A 23801-nucleotide genomic window follows, 5' to 3' on the forward strand; every position below is an offset into this window, starting at 1 on the left:
CTCTCTTTCCAAACTCATTATCTGATTCTACATTCCTCATTCTTTAATATGTATAACATATTTTACTTTTATTTAAGTTCATATGTGCAAGTCTTATCTCCTAGCCTAGCAGTTATTTTTAAAAATTTAGGTTTTTTTTCATGTACGTATCTTTTAATATATTTTTTCGTATATCGTCATCTAAAAAATGTGTACTATTTTCTCAATTTTTAATAGTTTTGTAATATTTAGGTAAGATTATCAGTCTTTTCTAATCAGACTCAGGTGTAATTGTAGACACTATTAAATATTCTAGTAAAAAACACATTTTTAAATAATTATTTTACGTCCATGTTGGAAATTAAACTCAAAACCTCTTTCGTGGTAGGCAAATGTACTGTCTATTAGATCACGAGGCGGATGAATGTAACATATTGTATACGTCATTAAAAAACTGTGCTATTGCGGGTCCGCAACACGTCACTGACTGGGCGGCGCGCGTCGACGTCACGACGCTACATACCACCTTATCTTTGCAGAATATCACGTTGCTCATCAGTCCACGGCTTTATGTTCAAGATATGGACGCCGTAACCTGCAAACGGGTTGCATGTTTATAGCCTGACTATCCGAACATTGTTACTCGTGGACTCATATTTTAAAAGGATTTAATACCCTGTTTATTAAAACTTTTAATTATGGTTTTACGATTTAATCATTATGTCGAGTGATTTTTTAAATTTACAGAAAAAACTTATCGTTTCTGCAAGTGATATTTCTTTTGAATGTTATTATAACAAGCAATTAGGAAAAAAAACTTCAAAAATCAATTTTGATAAAATCTTTTAAATTAGACGTTGTTACTTGAATTAACCGCCTTTTTTCATGTGAGATGCACTAAAGATAATTTGTTGATTTTCTGTTACTCACCTGAGATGAACTTCTCATAACGAGTTTTATTTCGTTTAACAGCACTTACCTGAAACAAAATATTGAAATTTTATTTTTAAATTATTTTATTTATTTGGGTCATTAACAGTAATACAGCAAATATAAATGAAACAACATAAGATGAAACCAATAACAGATATTCATAAAAATACATTACACATCAGCATAAGGAGAGGGTGAGGGTGGGGGTCTGTGTGTGAGTATGAGGGTATGTATTAGGTGGGGAAAGTGAGGATGAGGGCATGTATATATGTGAACCAGTAAAAATTTTGAATGAAAAAATTAGAGTGCATAAGTTGTAAACAATTGAAATATTGGAAGCTCTTAGATATAAATTACTCTTACCATAGTTAACTTAGTTAGAGATAAATTTATTAAAGTAATCTTTATCGCGTATAATTTAATAATCATTCTCGCCTCGTTTGCTTAACATGCAAGAGGTCTCGTGTTCGATTCCCATCATGGTTGATATGGAATATTGATTTAAAAATATGTGTTTTCTCACCTGGCACCTGAAGCGTAAGACTGATCATCTTACCTTTGCGAAGCAAAAATGATCAGGATTCGTTGCAATTAGTGTGCCAATGCAGTGCCCTATGCACAATTAGGTGCAGAAAGAGAATGATGATAACATAATTCTAAATAACAAAGTTAAATAGGAATAACAATACATGTGCCAGCCCGGATTTGTAGACGGTACCACCTGTTTCATATACTAATAAGTAAAACATCGTATCTTAAAAATGCTTTCTTTCGTAGGACTTTTTCAGTAAACAATACAAAATTTAAAGAAATAGATTACACAAACATCCCTCTGTTAGATTTAAAATTTTCACACACAAAATGGATTATGTAACTTTGTAGACATTATAATAATAAATATGTCCCTTCCCCTTCTTATCCTCTCTTCAAGCATTCTTGTTTTAATCCCGCTCAATTTACAATAACTTACCGTTCTTAAAAAAAAAAAATCTTTAAATATTAAAAAACATTTACGAATACATAAAAATAACATTTTTATATGTATAAACTTATGTGTATTTATTTAATATGTAATATATTTTCTTTATTAACTTCGCATACTTTGTGGAAATCTGTTATTAGTTCTTAGTTTATATACTATATCTGTTTGTTTACTATAAATATGTCTGTAGAACTGTTGGTTTCCCAAAAAAAATAAAATTAATAACATATCTACTGATTGTATCCCAAAATATTAAATGTATTCTTTTTTTAGTAAAATACGCACTAAAAAATAGTTTAATTAACGAAATATTAGGTTTTTGAACAATAAAAGCGTTTTCACACATATAAGATTAAATAGAAAAATACAAATTTTATCTTTTGATGTTCAATATTTTTAGAGTTCTTTCGAATGTTGTTACGTTGTGTTATAGTTGCTTTATTATATACAATATTACACTGCATAATCTTATATTATTGTTGCCATATAATTAAGAATAGTCCAGAAGGAGCGTAGAATCATATTTGAATACATCGGACTGTGTCTAATAATTTTTACCCCCCACTTAGACACACTTTTGCCGCGCCCATATTTGAAGTCACCAGGTAATATTGCCAGATCGCGAAGAATATAACCATAACACAAATGTAAGGTAAAAAAAAGCAATCTTTTAATTTCTCTAAAATTTTATTGTGCACGTGGAAACATTGATCGACGCAACAGAGTAGATAAGTAAAAGGTCATTTAATAAGAGTAATTAAATTAATGAACTTTGAACTTAAAATGTAAAATAGTCATGAAACGGATATTTTTATATCATGTCAAATAATATTTTATGTTTTGAAGATAATGTCGGTCAAACGTCCACCACAGAGTTGTTTAATTCGATATTCAATCTCATAAATTCTCTCATTAGATGAGCAAAGTAGCGTAAAAAAAATTACTACCCTGGCAATACTAACGAAATTTCTATTTTATTTTTTCGACAATCTGACAGATGGAAAAATAATTTAATTTTTAATTAATGCATTTGTTATACACACATTTATTAGCTATTTACATATGAAATGTGATTGCATCATCTTTCTTTAAGATCCTAGCAGTGTTTGTGAATTCAAATCAGGAGTTGCGTACTAAGCGACGTCTACAAAGAAACTAATGAGTTAAAACGTAAACCTACTAATTTATGAATAGTTGAGTCGCCTTCTGTTTGACGTGCGTATGCGATTTCTGGACTATTCTAAATTCTATGATTGTTGCATTCTTCCTTATTTCTTTCGTATTCCTTTGTCGATTATGCTAAATACTGCGGACAATTATAAAATTTACCGCTCTGTAAAATTCGAGTTGAAAACATATGAGATAATTGTGGGACTATTAGCGCCGATGTTCTGGGGAGGACCCCTCCTTGCATTCTCCTGGCCACGAGCCAACACTGAATACAGATATCATAACTCAACTCAAAGAGATCAACATGCCGCCTAACTTTATTATTATTCATAATCTCCTATCCTAAAGAACTGAAGAGTGAGGTTGTTTGAAGTGAAAATCTAAGCACACGTGTTAAAAAATAATCACTTTTGAAGAAAATATTCATTAAAATCCGGATGATTTCAGATCGCAATAAACTACATTTTAATCTGAAGTATTGGTTTATACTATTTATCGTTGGTAATTTCGATGTTTTGTTTTCGTTTTTTCTTCATGCAAATAAGAAAAACGTCGACACATCAAATTATAATAATCGTGATATCAGTTGTAATTCAATACTCATATTACGACGCCAAATAAGTTTTCGCACGGATTGCATCTTATCAACGGTATGGTAAAATCGGGGTATGTTAAAATCTTACTTTCTCACGGGAGAATGTATGTATGTTCAGAAGGAATATATTATGTACATACGCGTTAAATATATTCATCGAATTTTATCGATGGAAAGACGGTAAAATGATTTATTATTATTTATTTTTACTTTTCAATTCTTAACAATAATGTTTTTTATTTCGGAAATTGAAGCAAATTTTTTGTGCAGTTAATAATTATTTATATAATAATATTTTCTACCTACAAGAGATAATAAACGTTAATGAATACCTAGGTTAAATTCATTACAAGGAAATTGTATCCACATATATCGGAAAATATTTTTGACTATTTTCCGCATTCAATGAAGTACCTTCGTCTTACATAATATAAAAGATAGATTACAACATTTTTAAGGGTTTTTTAATGATCGGTTCCCATAAAAATCGGTAATATTTCGTTTTTTGTATAAAAAACGCACAACATAAACAATGAAATAAAAGTCTTAGTGGAAAATGTTTTTCTAAATTTAACGAAGAGAACCAAGATTCTTGTGTATTTATTTATTTATTTTAAAGAAACAAACAGTCGACAATGATATAATAACATTTTTAAAAAAATACAGTTTAAAGACAGACCAGAAAAGTTTCTTAATAAAAATAAATTGTGTTGCAACAAAAGGATGTGTTTATGTGTATTTGTATGAGAGTAAGTGTAGATGTGTGTTTATGTGTATTAGTGTGGGAGTAAGTGTTCAGGAGTGGGCATCATTAAATAGTAAGTGGGATCGTATCGCAGCCAAAAATAATAAGTATTAATTTATTTTGTAATAAATTAAGGGGTATGTAAAATATATCAATAGATGAAAAAAAAACATTATAGTTAGAGCAAGAACGATAGAGGAAAGAGTGTTGTGCATAGTTAGCGCTACAGACTGGCAGATGGAATAAATACTTATTTCTTGTCACGCGAAAGGGGACATTAAGATTAATTTTGGAGAGTAGGTTAAAAGAGGTGTATGCCATAGAAAAGCGAGTGACTATGCTTTTGATCAAATATTTACTTATTAAAGTTTTCAATGGCTTTTATTTAAACGCCGCGGTATGTTACGTTATAGTACGGAAACTCGAAGCGTTATTAATAATGGAGTTATGCATATTAATTTATTCTTGATAATGTTCCAGCCAGCCCTGAAGTTCATGTTCTTAGATAGGCACGTGTCAGTTGCAATAACCCTCTCTTACGTTTATGACACTATCGAACCATGAAGTAAGATATCTTTGAAAGATTATATAATTATTCTTAGCTTCTTAAAGGAACTAGCATTATTTCTAGAGCTCGTTGTATGTACATACTTTCCGGCTTATACGTTATGTTGACACGACGTGAACGAGATTCTGGACAACTATTATTCACAATTTTAGAGAAAAGTTATTGTCACAGAACAGTGGTAATTTTATAACGCTATAAAAATACACGAAAAGGCGGGGAATGCGGAAGCCCTGACAATGTCAAAAGTAATACTTAATTTATATTATGATTCAAGAGGTCTTTGTAGCGGCATATTAGATCTTATTACAAAGGCGCGGTTTTAATACATGTAATAATACAATCTAGTAGGTAATCTGATAATATTTGAAGCCTTACTGGAAATAATAATTTAATTAAATATCAGTGGTGATATATTTATATGTAAATTATGGCTTCTGTAAAAATAAGGGTAAAATGATGCATGATTATATATCAGTTTTATGCATACTGTACGTAAGTCATTGTAATACCCTTAATCTACCTCATTTCACCATTATTTGTCAAGTATAAAGTTGTGTTTAATGTATTCAAATAATCCCTTCAAAGTATTTTTGTTAATGAATAGTACACTGTTACAGTTAATTAACCAAGGAGTCACATACAATTTTTACTCTAGTATCAAGTTATTCTCGAATCATCTCGTTTCTAAGCTTTAACTGATAATTTTTAGATATACCAACTATCATAGTTTTTATACTTCGGATTATTTTAATATCTGCGAATTATCTAGGAAAATTAATAAGTGATAAATTCTATAATAATTTTTATTCAAAACCCTTTTTAGTCTCGATAGTAAAACTTTCTACCTGAAATTTTATTCTGAGATTCGGATTTTTACCTTATATTATAATTACTACGTCATTTTTTAATAACCTTATATGACTTAAATATTATTTTTCAGTTGAAAATAAAAAAACAAGAAAGCATTAAATTTTTTAGCTTTATTATCCCTTATTTATCAACCTTTGTTCCATCGAAATCGGAAAGCTTTCAATGCTAATGAACAAATGATACTCATACTGAATTTTGAAAAACGGTAGTAAAAAACGAAATGAAATTACTAAGATTGCTGTTTATAAAACTTGTAGTGAAGCAAACTATATCTTTGTTATGATTTTTAATTCGATAATAAAAATGTATTTATGTTTCTATATATAAAATCAAACTGATATTATAGCATTCGCTACGATGAGATAAAACAAACTAGAGAAAACCTTTATTACGAGTATGACACGTAGTCTGAATCCGGAATGGGGCGCAGAGCTATAACACGAGCAAGTCCAAAAGTTCTCAAGGGACCCACCCCCTCCAAGTAACGTGACCATGTGGACATCAGCAAAAACGGGTTTATTAAAAATCATATTTTCGAACCATACTGCTATTTTTATTAAGATGTTATTTTTTTTCATAAATTAGATGGTAAATAATACTTTGATGATTTAAACGAAATATTATAAGCTTCATGAATTTCTATTGAGTAAAATATATCTCGATTATTATTAATATTTAAAGCAACTTTATGGTCGAACATTTGACTAAAAGTTATTAAATATTTGACAACTAACCGGCTTTTCTTTGCCTATCAATTTCGAGACGTATCCGCCTCTTCTATGCAAGACCCAAAAATATGTAAACAAAAATATGTATAAAAATAAGTGATGATTAAGTGGTAATGATATCTACTTAATTCTTGTGTAATTTTTTAATTTAATTTTCTTACTATTAATAAAACATACGATACATGAACAAGATAATACACTCCCAGGAGTTATAAAAAAACTCATTTGGAACGGTACATAAAAAGAAAACTTTTTTGTGACAATACATAATATCACTTGATACAATCTAAAATAGTAAGATAACATAATATTAGAAACATAAAATACAGCACAATAGTTTCGAATCGGCATGTTGATTTAATAATTTTGAGCAACAACTATGGTGAAGGTATATAGTAGGTTTCGCACGTTAGTTTCATTGGTGTCCTGAAGAAGAGACATGTACGTCTCGAAACCGGTAGACATAGAACAGTCGGTAAGTAGTTATGTTAAAATATTTCATAACATTTTGTATATATAGAATGCTATCTTATTTGAAATAATGTAGATTTTTAAAATTAATAGAAATAGTAAATAAAAAAAAACCCGCATAGGATCTAAAGGCACAAGTCGCATTGACGTCAGGAGCAACATATATATAACGCTGACCCGCATTTCTAAGAATAATAATAAATAATTTGGAAAAACATTTTTTCCATAGTTTATATCAATTTTACTATAGTCATCATATTCGAGATTTTATAATACCGGCATGTTTTTTTTCCAATTTATAAAAATCATGAAATACGAAACGAATTGAAAGGCATTATATAAGATACAGCTAAGTAAGTTAATTCAAACGTATTTTCCAACCCCTTATTTAGAATTCAGAGACGAAAATCAAGGTGAGGAGAGTACATTTTAATCTCACATGCAGAGAAAAACAGTAGAATGGACTGTCCTCACTTTTAAGTTTTGTTGAATACGTGCATAAGAGTCTAACGTATACACATTCGATGGTATTAATTCATTAATGACTCATACCTAGTGATTCCTTTTATTTTCCACATCACTGAGAAGACTTTGTAAAACATGTCATGTCGCTCATAACGTTTTGAGTATTTGCTACATAATAATAATATTAAGATATTGGGTATTGTTCCTTCGTTAAATAATAAAACTACGAGATGAATACTAAATATATTTTTTAAAATATTTTTAGGCGTTCTAATAATATCAAAAAGATTGACTTCACCGTATAATATTTACTGATGTATTTTTATAAAACAACTTAACGACTTCTCTTTGTCTACCGGTTTTGAGACGTGCCTGTATGTTCGTCAGGACACGAATAAAACTAACATGTAAATCCTACTCTGCGCCTGCATCATTGTAGGTAGTTGCACAAAAATATATAACAAACTTGCTGATAGGATACATGCAATTAGAAGCTAACACATAATTAATGCACGTTGGTGTTAGCTTCTAATATCATGAGTCCTTAGCACGTCGGTTTTAGATTTTTTCCAACTACAATAGTATAAGTGTAGGTGTGATGAAATTTGCATGTTAGTGTAATAATCAGTTTCCCGAAGAAGGGGCAGGTACTTCTTTAAATCGGAAAAATCGATGAGTAGTGTTGTACGAAATACTAATATTTGCTCACATTCATCAGTTTATTAATATTTATATTATGTGGAAAACCCTCCATTTTCTTTAAATTGACCAAGTTAACCTTGCGCACACGTACCCAACGGAAAAAAATTTTTGTTAATTTTTCAAGTTATCCAGAGAAAATATATTGTAAAAGAATGTTAAAATATTTAATAACTGAATCAAAATTGAAAACCTGAAATTTGGCGATTCGCCAAAGTTGATCGACCAACGTAAGAGATTTGACTTAGCTTCCATTTCCAGTATCCAGAAGATCGTCATCTCAGTTGTGATATGGCCATAACGGAGTTGGGAATAGGAGTTCGTAGCTGTTCCACTGTTCCCGAGGGGTCCCGAGGGAGAAGTGTTCGTGCATTTATGGTCGCCCATGGAAAGAATATTCGGTGACTATAACGTTTTACTCCTTGACCGAGAATACGATCATGAAAATACTGCTTTGCAAACTACCCCCCATTTTGAAATTGTTTATGTAGGTAGGTACAACGGGTATCGAGTGCAAACATATTTTTCAAATTTTCATCTGAAGTTTAGAAAATGTGTAAAACTTCGACTAACAAAAACTTATTTTACTAGACCTACTTTAATAAGTATAATATTTAAACGATCCTGATTGACTCAAATAAGTTAGATTTGCAATATTTGGCAGACAAAAACTGTTAAATTTATTTTAAGACGCTGAAAATTGTGCATAACCTTTAATTTTTTTTAAATTATTATATTCATACCTTAAAAAATTATTGTATTTTTTAAAAACTCATTTGGATTTTACTAAGACCTGAATTAAAAGCTTGAGACTGATTTTATCCTTCATAAATAAATAATATAGTGATATAATTAATTTTTAAATGCTTATACACTATTATTGTTAACAAGGGAATGGAAATAATAAAAAATCTTAAAATGTCATAAATTTTGTTGAATTATATGTATTACTTAAATTATCGACTTAAAAGCACTTGTTTGTTTTCAAACAATCTTAAGGGTTTATTTTCTAGTAAAATCTCAAATTATTAAATTCTTCATTCATTGCAAATAATCAGAATATCGGGAATAACAATATAAAATTTAAAAATCGATAAAAAATAGAACCCAAATTATAATATTAACAGGCACCGAAACGCATTTGGTAAGAAGGCCAACGGTGAAACTGGGGTCGCGGGTTCGATTTCCTCCGGTTGTAATAAAATCTTTGAGAGTAAAATTAAAATTTTGTCTCAATTCGTCAGGGTATTGTGGTGTATTTTGGATAACTTACTTCTTACCCTCTCTTTTCGACCTGATGACAGGACACTTAAATAGAGTCTTCGTTATTCTTTTAAAAAATATCTCACGAATCAGGATTTTGTTTTTTTTTTCCATTTCTCATTTTTTTGTGGATGTAGCAACTTCACTGGCCCTCATATTCATATATTTTTTTGTTGTTATTCACATTTAACATAATTAATTTCTAGATTTTTTTATGTCGATTGTGCGACGATACTTCTATATCAACACCGCCACCGCCACCGGTTACATTCTGAAGTCCTAGAGCCTCAACTGCATGCTGGATCACATGTGTTCCCTGGTATTGCTTCCGAGACAACAGTAACTACGTACCGATAAGCGTTTATTCCCACCTCGTGTCACATGCAATATTCAATACGCTGTCCGTTGGCGCGATGCGGTAAATATTTGTCTGCCAGTGTTATTGCAGCGACCTTTCACACGGAGTGACGCTGTAGCTATAGTCGAAAAAACCGTCGCGTCGGAGAGTGAAACAATGGCTGATTTCACACCGGTCGGTCGTATGAATCTACACGATGCTGTAAAATTAATGTGGACCAATGATGTAAAATACCGGACCGCGAAATTTCAGAGGAACATTCCTCATGGTACGCTTTAAAAAATCATAAATTTTGAAAAGTAATCGTTAAAATATGAAAGAAACATTGATAATACTACTCAGATAAATTGCTGATTGTATTGGTGATTTATCTCCGATATCTGATAAAATGCTTTTTCTGTGCCCAATGAGTATTACTAATCATTAAATTATTTCAATCGACATGAAAATGTATAATGGATTATATATATTTATTTATATACATGGTTTTTCAGGGCTAGACCGTGAAACTTCGGAAGAAAATTCCTCATGGTAAGCTTTAAAAAAAAAAACAATTTTTTTTTCCAAAAAGTCGGTTTTTAAAAAAAAAAAATGTTCACTCAAAATGTAGTAAATCCTCAATTTCTCGGACAAGCAGTCCCTCCATAAACCCCTGCCCCTCTCCTACCCAGCCGCTTCACTTGTCCGCGTCTGGTGCGCATCGCTTCGTTGGTCAAATACGTTTTTATCTCAATTATTTTTTGTTGAGGAGGGGTAGGTTAGGTAAGGTTAGGTTTAATTAAAGATTTACCCCATTTTGAGATTATAAAAAACAGTTTTTTAAAAAAAAAATACTTTTTGGAAAAAACTTAGAAAGATTTTTTTTAAAGCTTACCGTGAGGAATGTTCCTCTGAAGTTTCGCGGTCTGGCCGCAAAAAAACGTGTTAAAACGTTACAAGCGTGAAGTAAATGTCATTTCACTTCGTGGGTAAATCGCCCTTCTTGGTTTCATTCTCTAGCGTACATTCACGCGGAAATATGCGGTCGCGTCTGAAAAGCTGAACAGAGTAGTTAGCGCGAGATTCACAGAGTGATCCGTCTGTAATGGGCTAATGTGCTGGGATGGTGTTGATTCTGATAGAGAACCCTTGCATTATGCAAACAGATATGATTGCAATATTTGCAAAAGGAATTTCTCGGTTAGAAAGAATCCTTTTTCAAAACGAGGCCATCCAAAGAAATTTATAAATTTCCAAAGACATCTAAAAAATATGCAGTTCGGTGACAAGTTTTTAAATAAATTATAATAATATCTACCCAATAACATAAATATGGCAAATAAATGCTTGTCGCAAGAGGCAAAATTAGCAGTTCGCAATGGAGTCCTGGTTCCGGCCCTGGTGTATGGGAGCGAAGGATGAACTTGTAAAAACAGGGATGAAAGTAGGCTAAATGCTGTCGAAATGCGATCTCTCAGGCGAATGTGTGATGAAACTATGTACGCTAGATGCACAAATGTTGAGATCCGTACATTACGCAAGGCGGAGGTAAGCATACTCGACAGCATAAAGAAAGGAGTAATGCGTTGGTTTGGACATATAGAGCGAATGGACAATGAAAGAACTGCTAAAAAACAGTATGGATATTGTGGAGAAATGTTTTCATATAAATATATTTTTTAAATACGTAAATTTAGTAAATAAACTTTGAGAAATAAGTAAACTTGTTTTTTTCTAGCTCAAAAACTGAAAAAAAATCAAATCAATAAAATTTGACTTGGTCAGTTTTCCTTGTAAACTCGCGTTTTGTCGACCATTTGCTGATGTATTTTGATTTTAATTTTATTGGAAATTAAATAATACTTTTGTTTTGCTTGTGGATTACCATAAGCAAAACATTCATAAGGGGTCCATTAGGACTCGTTCTAATGAAAATATTAACTTCAATAAAAAACTTTGTTTATAAAATTGTTTTCGTGAAAATGCGACCGTCAAATAATAAAAAACAGTCAATGTAACACATATAATGTATTAACGAGTTTTTTTACATTAAGAACTCCCTAACTCGTACTTTATAATTCTTTAAAACAAAGACACGTTCCTTATTAAACCCGTAATATATTATGATCAAAATTTTGATACTATCGCTGGCAATATAAATTTTCTGGTTGTCTAATGATATATCGGAGCCCAGTCAAATATTTATCCGTCACATTCGCACTAATGAAAAAGTTCACTTTAATAGGCTGGTCATGACAAGTAAATAAAAAACAACATAATGGCTTACATTAAATGAGTTATTGGGAGTACGAGAGTAAGTATAAGCGCGGACATACCAAAAATCTTGATTTACGGCATTAAGATAAGGATTTTGAACATTTCAACGTGTTATTGACTTCTTTACACAACCGTTGCATTCGAATAAACAATAAATTTCAGTGCGATGACCTGTTTGAACATTTGTGACACAAAGGTATTAATGGACCGGTTATATTACAAAGTATGTATTTTTTAAATATAAAATGAAATATTTGCGCTATAATTTAAACAAATGTTTCCATTTTAGGAGCATTTTCTGTAAGACGTAAAACAATGTATTATAACAAGCTGTGGTAGAATGAGTTTTGAAACTAGAAACTCTGGTCCGTGATTTTGCGACATTTTAATAGGACCCCAATCTAATATATACAAATATAACGATGAAGTTCAGTGCTACCGAAAATTGGATAAAAAAATCTTTTCTTATACACGGTAAAAATTAGCGCTCAGACGCTGAAGTCTTTGTGGGCATTTTCCCCAAATTATGTTATAGCTTAGTTTTAAGATGTATTTTTCAAAGTGCATTTTCGTTATTAAAATTCTATGCAAATATTTGTATGGAAAAAAATAAAATAATAATCATTGTACTGCGAAGTATCTAAAAAATGTATGAAAAAATAATCAAAATGAACTATCTTGAACTTAGTCTTAAGTTCTTCTGAATCAACCAATGATAGAGTGTTGTGGTAGATTTCTGGTTTTCGGGAAGTCAACCCACCAATCAGCAGTACGCACCGACTAAAACTTGTGACGTCAGTGGTGGAGTAATTTCAAAATTTCTGAAGTGTTTGTTAGAACCTATATGATATAGAATATACGTATATAAGTTGAATGCTCTCAATTTAGAAGAACTTTTTATGGTTTAAAATTTTGAAAAAAAGCATAATTAGAAATATATCGAAGGTAGCTAATTAAGTAAAATACCAATCATATGTACATATCGAAGACATGTTCATTTTAACGAGATTTCTTTGAACTTAGGATATCTACTTAGGAAACCTATTATGACATATGATAGGATTATGTATATTCAACTCTTATTGTTTTCTTTTAACCACTAAATAAAATTTATCAAATTTGATACTTTAATTTAAATAAAGCTTCGTAGTATTATAATTTGGTTTTCACGCAATACTATCGAGAGGGGAGAATTCCCTTTAGAGTTCGTCCCGCGGATATATTAGCTCTAGAAGTAATATCATATGCGCCGCTCACTTCCGATATCATATTTATTCGCCTTGAGTCAACATTTACCCCGAGTCACGTCTCAGAGCAAATAATAATATTGCATATGGATATTTGTACTACGAATCCGATATCGAACCTTATGTTTATTCGGTTGTGGCAGAAGGGTTAGATATTCATTCGTTATATTAAAGGCGTCAAAACTCAAAACAATTTTATGTATATCTAATAATTTTGCTGTCGCAAATAGGTAAAAATATTCGTATTCCATTTTTAATATTTTCTTAAATCGAATTTTCTCTTCTTAAAAATATTTGCTCTTTTCATTTTCTAAGATATCAATAAAAATCTCTTCAGGGTTAGTTATCTAGTACCCACTTGCCTAAAAATATATATAACGAAAATAGGAGGTTTTTGGATTTTTGTACTGAATTTGTTGCTAAAATTATTATTCAAATTTGAGTACAGGCGCGAGTTCGCGCAAAATAAAATTTTAGTACACCGAGCTGGGAAGAATAAATTCCCCAAATGCTTCATGATAAACATCTGAGATAAGCACAAAGCGGAGAATACCCCTTTTGTCATTCGCGAGGCGGGCGTAAAATCTGAATAACACACAAATAAACTTTACGATTTTGTACACAATATGCGAAAATGAAAATTTTCTCGGCTGAGCTCTCTGTTTTATCATTTTCCACCGCGATTTATTCGCGGGGCAAACGTAACATAAACAAAGAGATTCCGAGCTGATGCGCCCAACGCGGGAATATAAAATAACGTACGACCCACGATCCCCGTTCCCGGCTCCCGGCTCCCGGGTCCCGGGTCCCGGGCCTAAGCGCGCCGATATAAACTCGGGAAATATGTAGCGGCATATCGAACGACATAAAATCGGGATTTTCAATTCGGTTTTGGGAAAATCATCACCCTTTTTTATGCCGCCCCATCCCCGGCGAGTCCCCCCGCAATATGCAAGATGAACGGTGTAATGGGGTGTAAAATTATTAGTATAAAGCTTCCGGGTAAGATTTCAGGGGGTGAGTTCGAACTCTCCTCGTTTGGCGTCGCTAAAGGGTCCCCGCTTATGAAATATACTCCGTGACTTAACCCTATCTTTTCAGATTATCATAATGTTACGACAGGATATTATTTTTGCGTTTTAAAGACTAATTGAGACGTGATTTAGCGTGACTTTTAATGTTTATAGGGGTGTGCGAGAAAAACTCAACCGTACGCTACTCATACTTCAAAATGAAACATGATACTTAAGCATTTTTACCCAGCAATATAACATGCATCACTTTGTGTTGGCGTAAACGGATAATGTATGTATAAAATATCGGTTAGAAATACGTATAAGTACATCCCAAATTACCCGAGAGAAAATTTAATCCAATTCACTTAGCTGAGTAATAAAAATATTGCTTGTGCAGTTAAAAAGTTTTTATCATCTTATTTATGGCTATTCCAATATTTGCTTATTGGATTCCGCATAAAATTTTTCTTCCAATATTTTCACTTCCATTCGTCTCGTTTTAACTAACCGTCTCGTGACCGGGGTTGAGCAGGATGGCACGCGAGAGAGATTCCTATCTTAGTGGCCGGAGACAAAACTGCTTGTGTTATTATATGAATCCTTTCACGGATGATAAACTTTGAATAATATGAGATAGAATTTGCATGGATGGACTGACTTCTGCTGTATTTCTTTAGGCGGATTTTCTTTGTGTCTTCTAAGGCCTTTTGTTTCGCAAATAAGATACATAAAATACATAATACGAAGCGGTTTCGAACTAAATTTAATATAATGCGATGAAAAACAAACGATATTTAAGCTTAGACCTCGTATCATTCTTTAGTTGCACTTTAAAAAAAAAACAATAGCTTTATTAGAAAAAACATCTATCTTCTTTTTATGTACTAAACTATTTTTCGATTTATTTTTTTGTGACATACCGAATAATATCTATTAATGAATCAATAATACCTACATTAAACATTTATAATAACGAAACAAACATGATACAGCATTTTTATAATTTAATTTAAAAAAATAAGATAATCGTCTATGTTTATCAAATCAGTATCAAATTGACAAAACAGACTTACTAAAAATAGCTTTCAAGAATTCTACTAATTTACTTGACTCTACTAATGTCAATACTATGTTTAAAAAATCTAACTTTTTTTCTAACATCCTACAAACCATATTTGATTTTTTATGTATTTAACGGTATTTTTTGTTTTAAAAAGAAGAAAAAAACTGTTCATCATCATCGTCAGATAATATTTCAATCTCGAGAAACACGATCACTTAAAAAATGAATAAATAAATATTCTAAAATAAAAAAGGTTAAATAAAAAAACATATAAAAAAACTAGATATTTTTTAACCGGATAAAAATGCAACTCAACAAAAATATTTCAATACAGAAACTCAACTTTTTTGAATTTATAATTTGTACTTACTTGATTTTATTTGTAGATAAATGGTATTAAAAGAATCGTTAATTTTAAATTTTATAAAATTCAGATAAAACACATAGCTAAATTCGTATTTATGCGGCTTTTCCAGCTCAATTCTACTATTACTCCACACTCTCCTTATATCATAATATTGTAATATAAATCATAACGTGTAATGGCTCAATTTACGATCCGTCAGCTAGTAATGGTCCCCAAGACATTAATATGTCTGGGGATTCTCGGACCTACATAATATTACACAGTAGAATTCCATTACACATTGCTTGATACTAGAGATCATCTGATGTGAATTGGTACTATCAAGATATTGTTTTGATTGAGTATCGATAAATATGAATACGTTCAGTTAATGAATAAAACTTTAGTAATAAAAATAACCTCCCAGACAAAGTTCTGCGGCAGGTAGGTATACTCGTTTTACACATTTTCCTTGTTTTCCTAAATGATTTGTAGAAACATTTCAATTAAATTTTTCATGTCGAAATAAGTGTAAAAATGTTAAATATTTATGAGTTAATGATACAAAAAATATAATCTATTTTAAGTAAAAATTTTCGCCGTTGTCTTTTTTGGAAATCGATCCAATATAAAGATTTCTGTTTTATGTAAAAAAAAAAACGCTCCTTTTCGAAAATAGATGTGTTTAGTTTTTACCGCGCTTTCATTATCCATAGTAAAACCGTTATATAAAAATGTTATATTTAAACAAAGCAGAATGTATAAATATATATACTGAATCGAAAAATGCCAACTAACTATAGGCAGAACAGTGAATATTACAAATGAATTTTGTTTGGGTAATTCGGTTTGTAAAATTACCTGAATCAATTAACATATAGAAAAGAGTATTTGAAAGAACGTCAATAATTTTTACTTGTAAAAATATGTTTTTGCAGTTGTTTAAATAATAAACGATGGTATCATGTTCAGAAAACTCGGTTTTCAAATGATAGTGCAATGGACATAATGTTTACCCCAAAAACATAAGTCAAGCCCATTCAATCCCCTTCCCATTTATTTATGATTATTGGATATCAGACGCGAATTTTGAGGCATTTTCCTTCTTGTATATTCCCCCTTGAGATATTAAGCCATTGATTTACTCACCACACCCACTCCCTGCAATACTCTACTAGATATCAAATCTGACATTGTAAATATTACAATAAACAATCGTAATGATGGCAGCAAAAGAAAGGAAAACATATTTAAAGCATTCTTTACGCGTATCCTTTGAGCGAACGCTCTTAATTGACGCCTCCTACTTATAATATGGTAACCCACAAATCGTTGATTTTCCAACGAAGAATACAAAATATCTTGCCATTAGTTAGGTTCTTTTTGAACGCATTTCGTCGTATCTCATATATTTTACAATGTACTATATTATCATATTAAGTATACTATTGTATGAATCCTTGCGATAATATTCGTGGAACGACGAGATGACTGAAAGCGGGGTAAGAATCAATTATGATTGTGTTCTCCGTGCTGGTCAAACATCCACTACGTGATTAATCTATTACCAAAAAATGCATTTGCACGAACAACTGACTGAAAATGTATTATAATACTCGTACATAAAATAACAACGTATACTATCGTTAGTTCAACTTGCGATTATTCACATCGTTTCCAAGATTCAAATAATCATTGTATGCCATACATACAATATATTTTCCAATAACCCCAATGTAAAATGTTGCACGTCATTTATACGTTATTTTTTTTAACTTTTTTTACGAAAAACAGTATCGTACGTCATTCATACGATATTTTACTTTTTCCCCTTTTTACCCTTTAAAGCATAATATTGTATCTGCATTTTTACAAAAATTGCAAAACCTTGAACGTTTTTTGTAAGCGTTAGATAATATTATATAAAAATATATATTCAAAACATTTTTTTTTCAAAATTGGCCTATATTTAGATTTCTACGAGATAAAAAATACTTCTGTAAAATCGCGTTTTGTTGGTTATGATATCATACGTAGAAGGTATCGACATGGAAACTGACACGATTGGAATTATTTTTGAAGATTCATCAGATTCAACAATTCAAAATCGTTGGTTACATGGAAGTATGATAAACAATTGGATGCTTCAGATGCCATACAGGAACAAAAAAATACTTTAATGAAAAACCACCCTTTTAAAAAATATTTCACTTTTATATAATAGGTAGGTAACTTTTATAAAATAAAACATCAATAAATGTTTGTAAGTATTTTAAATAACCACTAACCGGTTCATATATGTGTACCGATTTCGAGACGTATCCGTCTCTATGTTGGGACACTAATTACACTAACATGCAAATGCTAATATACACCTTCCTTATAATATTATAGTTCCACAAAAATATACAACCAACGTACTGATAATATGACACATGTTATGAGAAGCTAACACCAACGAGAACTGATAAGAATTTTTTTGAAAAAATGGATTTTGGAAGGAGTATGAACTAGGCATTGGGTGGCAATTACAATGGAACATATTATAATGCGTTATTTTGAAAAAATGTGTGATCATTAATTAAAGGGAGATGATTTATGTTTTTTTTAAAATTAAAATTAAAATATTCACAAACAAAAGATTTACTAAAACGTTTAAATTTCGGGGCCAATTTCAACGAGTAGTAAATAACTCACTATTAGAAAATGAGAATCAAACTGGGGTAGAGTGGGGTTAAACCTCTGCCCTCTGACCTGTGAGTAAACAACAACCCACTTTAAAGTCTTCCGAATGAAAAATATTTCCATATTATTTTTAGGTAAAATTTTCACTTCTCATGGTGAAGGTGAAATGTGGTATTTGCATGTTAGGGTAGTAAGTGTCCTGAATAAGAGACGGGTACATCTCAAAGCTAGTAGAAATAGAAAAATCGATAAGTTGTTATATAATAATATTTAAATTAGTTAAATTAATTATTTATTTATTAAAATTTTAGTATCACTTCAGTCCCTAATTGTTATAGTATCTCCTAGAAATATAATGTATTCATTTATGTATTCATTTAAAATTACACTCGTTTACATATTTATGAATTTATTAAGCTTTTTAGGCTGTGCCCGTGCTAAGCCATAGTAACTAACAATAAAATATATATTATATAGTTTAATAAAAATCCAGGAAAACAAAGTATAAATAATATATTTACAAAGAAGATAACATAAAAAATAGTCAGATGTAAACATTAAAATAAAAAAAATTACAAATGAAGTTACATACATAATCAAATGTACAAAATTACAGTTTCATTAAAAACAATAGAAAATATTACAAAAACATAATTGAAGTGATAATTGAGATATGGTTTCTATAAACTCACTCTATACTTTAGTGAGAAATAAGGGTAATATATAATATACCAAATAACAGAGAGTATTAAATTAAATGATCCAAAAATAATTGATGAAAAAACATCAAAATGTCCAGATGTATAATAAGCAAATAAAAGTAAGGAAAGTAAGCAAATTAGTAAATTTTCGCCAATCTCGAACTTTAAAAAGATTGACAACGTTGTCCCTATTGATGTGCAGTAGCCAATGCTTGTGAAGTTCTTTATGGCTACCAGAAGATAATTAAAACATTAACGAGCCAGGAAGGAAATGATTTTTTAATTTCATTAAATTTGTATTAAACTTTGTATTACATGATCAATAAGTAAAATGTTTGACCTCAAAGTTAATGCTTTAAATATTAACTATGAATTAAACATACTTTATGACACCTATGAATCTACGCAACACTATAAAAAGATATTTTAATTTACCTAAGTATTATAACCTTTGTATGATATAGACTATACAGAGTTCGTTTGTATCTCTTTATATATATAATTTAATATCGAGTTAATTTCTTGCTGTGCATGGATGAACCCCATATTACCAATTTATTTACTCCTCATTGAGCCCCCATCGGTATTGAAGACACATTTATCAGCGAATTCTTCTAATTATCTTTATTGTTAGTATTCATTTAATTATTTCGATGTTTTCAGCTTTTTATTGGGTCGGTGCCATTTAATTGCGAAATAGTAAGCATCGTTTAACAGCCCGCATCGGTGATCGGTTAAGGCAATTATCCCATGTATCGTGAATATTTTTTGGCACTTAGCAATACTCTGTCGTGTGTCACATCCAGACAATGGAACTTCCTTTGGACAAGTAACGGAGATGAAATGTCCTCAGAAAAGTGCATCATGAGAGATTAATTGTTCCAGCAGTCAGCAGACGGCGACAAAGAATGCGTTATGAGTATCTTTCTCGCTTAAATAAAAATTTCGTTTGGATAAAATTGGTACATGAGTATTTAAAAAAAAGAAATGAAGTTCGCTTATATAAACGCACTCTATTTGCATTTAATCTTGCAGAAATATACTGGTTTCAATCAGCATTGACATTATTTGGTAACGAATGATTGAGTGATTTTGAGAAAATGTTTAATATGCTTTGGCAAACAAAGGATTGGGTTTAAAAAGGCGGCCCCCGTGGTGTAAAGGGTAAGATGCTTGCTTGATTTATGCATAGAAAGTTCCGGGTTCGATTCCCGGTTTGATCTCAAAAAATGTTTTTCTCAACCTCGGGGTGTTATGTGCTGTAATTAGCCGCTATTATTGGCCATCCTGACTTGTTGCGGTGCAAAAACAAATGCGAATGAAAAAATAGTGAAAATGAAAAAACTAAATTCGGCTTAAGCATGATAACAAAAAAAGTATTCATGTAATTTGGTTATGGCCTAACATTATTTAAGTAAGTTAACTTTAGTCGTAAAAAAGCCTGGGTAATATAAATACTAAAAAACCACGTTGTAATGGTAAGATTTATTCTACGAGTAAATAAATTGTCATATTCCTTTTTTCTTGATTTGAATTATTTAATGTTATAAATACAAATAAGAAAGTTGATATTTAATAAGTTTAAACTTCATGATGAAGGTACTTTGTCAATCGTGAAAAGATAATATCTAAATAATGGAATTACTTTCACAACATCTGCATAAAACGCTCTACAATTTCGTTAAATCTCTTTAAAATTTTAGGCACACAAAAAGTCATTGACAAAGTACGAAATTCACGGAAGTGGCTTATTGTTATTTGTGTCATTTAATATTTGCAAATAATGCAAGGTTTTGCGTGAAATCGCTAATTTAGTATTTTGTGGGCATTTAAGGAACCATTAAATACCAGTATTGAATATTCAATTGTTGCCTAGCAATATTCTAAAAGTAAGTAACAAATGAAAACTTTTTTCATAAAAAATAATCAGCTTTACTTGAAAATAAAGCACTATGTTTAGTATATTTTTATTTTCCGTAAATTTACTTTAACACCAGTATTTTCACTATGTTATACCTGAATTGGTTATTTATCTTTTTGCCTCTGCCTATATGAATATTACAAATAATCAAGAAATTCTGCGATTGGAGTATCGATGCAGTACTTTTTGCATCAAGCAAATGAAAATAATTCTCAATTTATCTTAAATAATATTTGATTAGCCTTTTGGAACATTTAGGATCAATACGCGTTCCGTTCCGTTTTTTTTAATCTACTAACAGGCTGAGGTTTTTTTAAAGATATAACCCGCTTAGCATTTCTTTTATAGGTTCGTCAGCAGGTGGGAAAGAGAGGATATGGAGGAAAGTTATAAAAATTACACCATAATACTTAATAATTGGGAAAAATCTTTCTTGCAATTAGTTAGAATCAAATCCGAGAGGCCGCTTTCATAATTGGAATGTAAATTCTATAATTTTTTTGTGTTTTTACTGTTCTGAGCTTCTTCAACTAACTGTTATAAAATTTAGACTAATGATGGCCAGAAACATGCGTCAATGTCAGAGAGAATAAGAAAAATATCAATTTATCTCATTGCATAGAATCGACTAGCGGCGGCATCGGGTAGGTAGTAGGAAGCGAAGGGTAAAGGAGGGGAAACAAGTATTTTTATGTCACATCTCTGATTATCCCTAATGACCTACCAGTTATAGCTTACCCAGCGGGGTGCTGCGTACGTTCTGTGTTTAAATCTGATCTACTTCTTGCAGAAAGGGACGACTTTTATTGAACAAGTTGATACCAGTTCTTTAGTCACAGGAACTCACCAAGGTTACCAGTAATGTCAATTAATACACATTAATTAAAAAATACCTTGATTTTAATGGGGTTGTTGTGAATTCAAATTATGGAAAACATAAATAGTCTTTGTTTTTTTCCTTGTTTTGATTGAAATTTACCTCTAAATTACTGCATATATTTGATTATAATATTCATTTTTTTGTTAAAAAAAGAACACCAACTCGTAAAGCATTTTATCACAACTTTAATCCATTGTTTGCTCCGCTAAATTTTCACGATAAAAGGTTTAATTGTTTACAACTTTTTAACATATTGGGTTTTAATTACTGTTTTTACATTTTCGAATTAGTCGCGGATAGTTTGAAACAAATGATGTTTCAATATCCACACGGAAAGTTTTTTTAGAAACAAAATTCATGAGGTTTTTTATTCAGAAGATCAAGCATGGTAAAATTTAGTGTTACAATGGCGTTTATTTTAAGGGGTTCTGACTATACTATAAAACCTATTAGCAGTTGCTATTATTTAGTAAACGTTTCTTGACAGTCTTCAGCAATTAAAACGTTTTTTTTAAATCTCTTTAACTTACATCTCACACACATTAATGAAAATATTAGATTAGATTAGATTAACCCAAGTTAAATATTTAAGTAGAGTGGCTCCTGTGCTAGAATCGCTAAGACGTACTTCTTTGCCCGGTGAGATCACAATAATTGAACTTCTCAATCCTGGGTATTCTGTGCCGTAATTCAAGACTGTTATAAATCAATATATGTACTAACTCACTCAACCTATTAAAGTGCGTTCATTGATTTGCTAAAAAAAGGTAATTGGTGATTTTTTTCTAAAATATTAGACATGCTATAAACGTGCTACAGCTTGAGAACCTTTGTGGGGCAAATCGTGACGGAGTTTCAAAGGAAAACCGGCAGAATGCTCGGTGAGAGTCTCATAACACGAGCTGCCTGTGGCAAATTGTTCTGCAAAACTTCAATAAGTGAATCGACTAAGTGAATATTTCGATGCTGGCTTTACCGAGCTACAGAAAAAAAATTCACGCCAGTGGCTCTCAAAATAAACCTTTTTTTACTTAATTAAATTGATATTATAATTTAACATCATCGACTAAATTTTTAAGTACAGACGAAGATGTTGCATGGATGAGTGAAAATTGTAAATAAGTTTTTTGTAGACGGGAGAAGTGCGTCTCAGAAACGCAGACAAAAATAAAACATAAAAGAAAACTAGATATTTACAGAGCTTATGACCTGTCGTTGGTTGATAAGGTGGTGATTTTACCATTTTAGACTCTGTGTACATTCAATATTCTAAACTCCGTTGATTTTTGTGAAGTAAAAGAGTTGAAAACTTTATTAACATTTGAGAGATTCGTGTGACTGAAGTATTTTACCTACTATGCAACAAATAAAAACCAGCCTTGTCTACAAACATTTAATCATATGTACTCAAAATACGATATACATGAAAAAAAAAATAGTCCCAAAATTGAAAGATTTCAGTAGATCACGTTTTTAAACACCTATACTGATTACAATATTTGAGTTTGTCCAAATGTTTGTTAACAAAAGACTGGATTTCACCCCCTCGGAAGTCGTTAAGATCAACAAATTTCAACAGGGATGGAGAATACCTTAAATAAGGAAATATGGAAAATTGTTTTTAGGCGTTGCATAGTATGTGAAACAATTATGTCAGATGAATCTCTTCACAACAATAAAGGTTTCAGTTCTTTAACATCACTAAAATCAACAAATATAAGAATTGAAGCAATATGGATGTTCAAACATAGGCAAATGGTGAATGTTACACAGTGTGTAAAGTGGCCACATAAACCAGCCAATGACAGATCATAAGCCCTATAAATGCCTAGACTTCCACATTCTCTTATTTAAGGTATT

The 23801-nt window shown here is 31.0% G+C and overlaps 1 long non-coding RNA gene across 1 annotated transcript in view; it reads right to left on the minus strand.

Moving 5' to 3' along the window:
* Positions 1–216: 216 nt before the first annotated feature.
* The window catches only part of LOC148282286 (uncharacterized), a 112132-nt gene continuing 88547 nt past the window's right edge, over positions 217–23801 (minus strand). The window contains exon 2 of the long non-coding RNA XR_015822134.1: positions 217–958. This is a non-coding gene — a long non-coding RNA (uncharacterized LOC148282286). The remainder of the gene's footprint in view (positions 959–23801) is intronic.

The sequence above is a fragment of the Micrasema longulum genome, unplaced genomic scaffold, assembly GCF_059751315.1.
Source record: "Micrasema longulum isolate JH-2025_06_02 unplaced genomic scaffold, ASM5975131v1 h1tg000343l, whole genome shotgun sequence".
NCBI lineage: Eukaryota > Metazoa > Arthropoda > Insecta > Trichoptera > Brachycentridae > Micrasema > Micrasema longulum.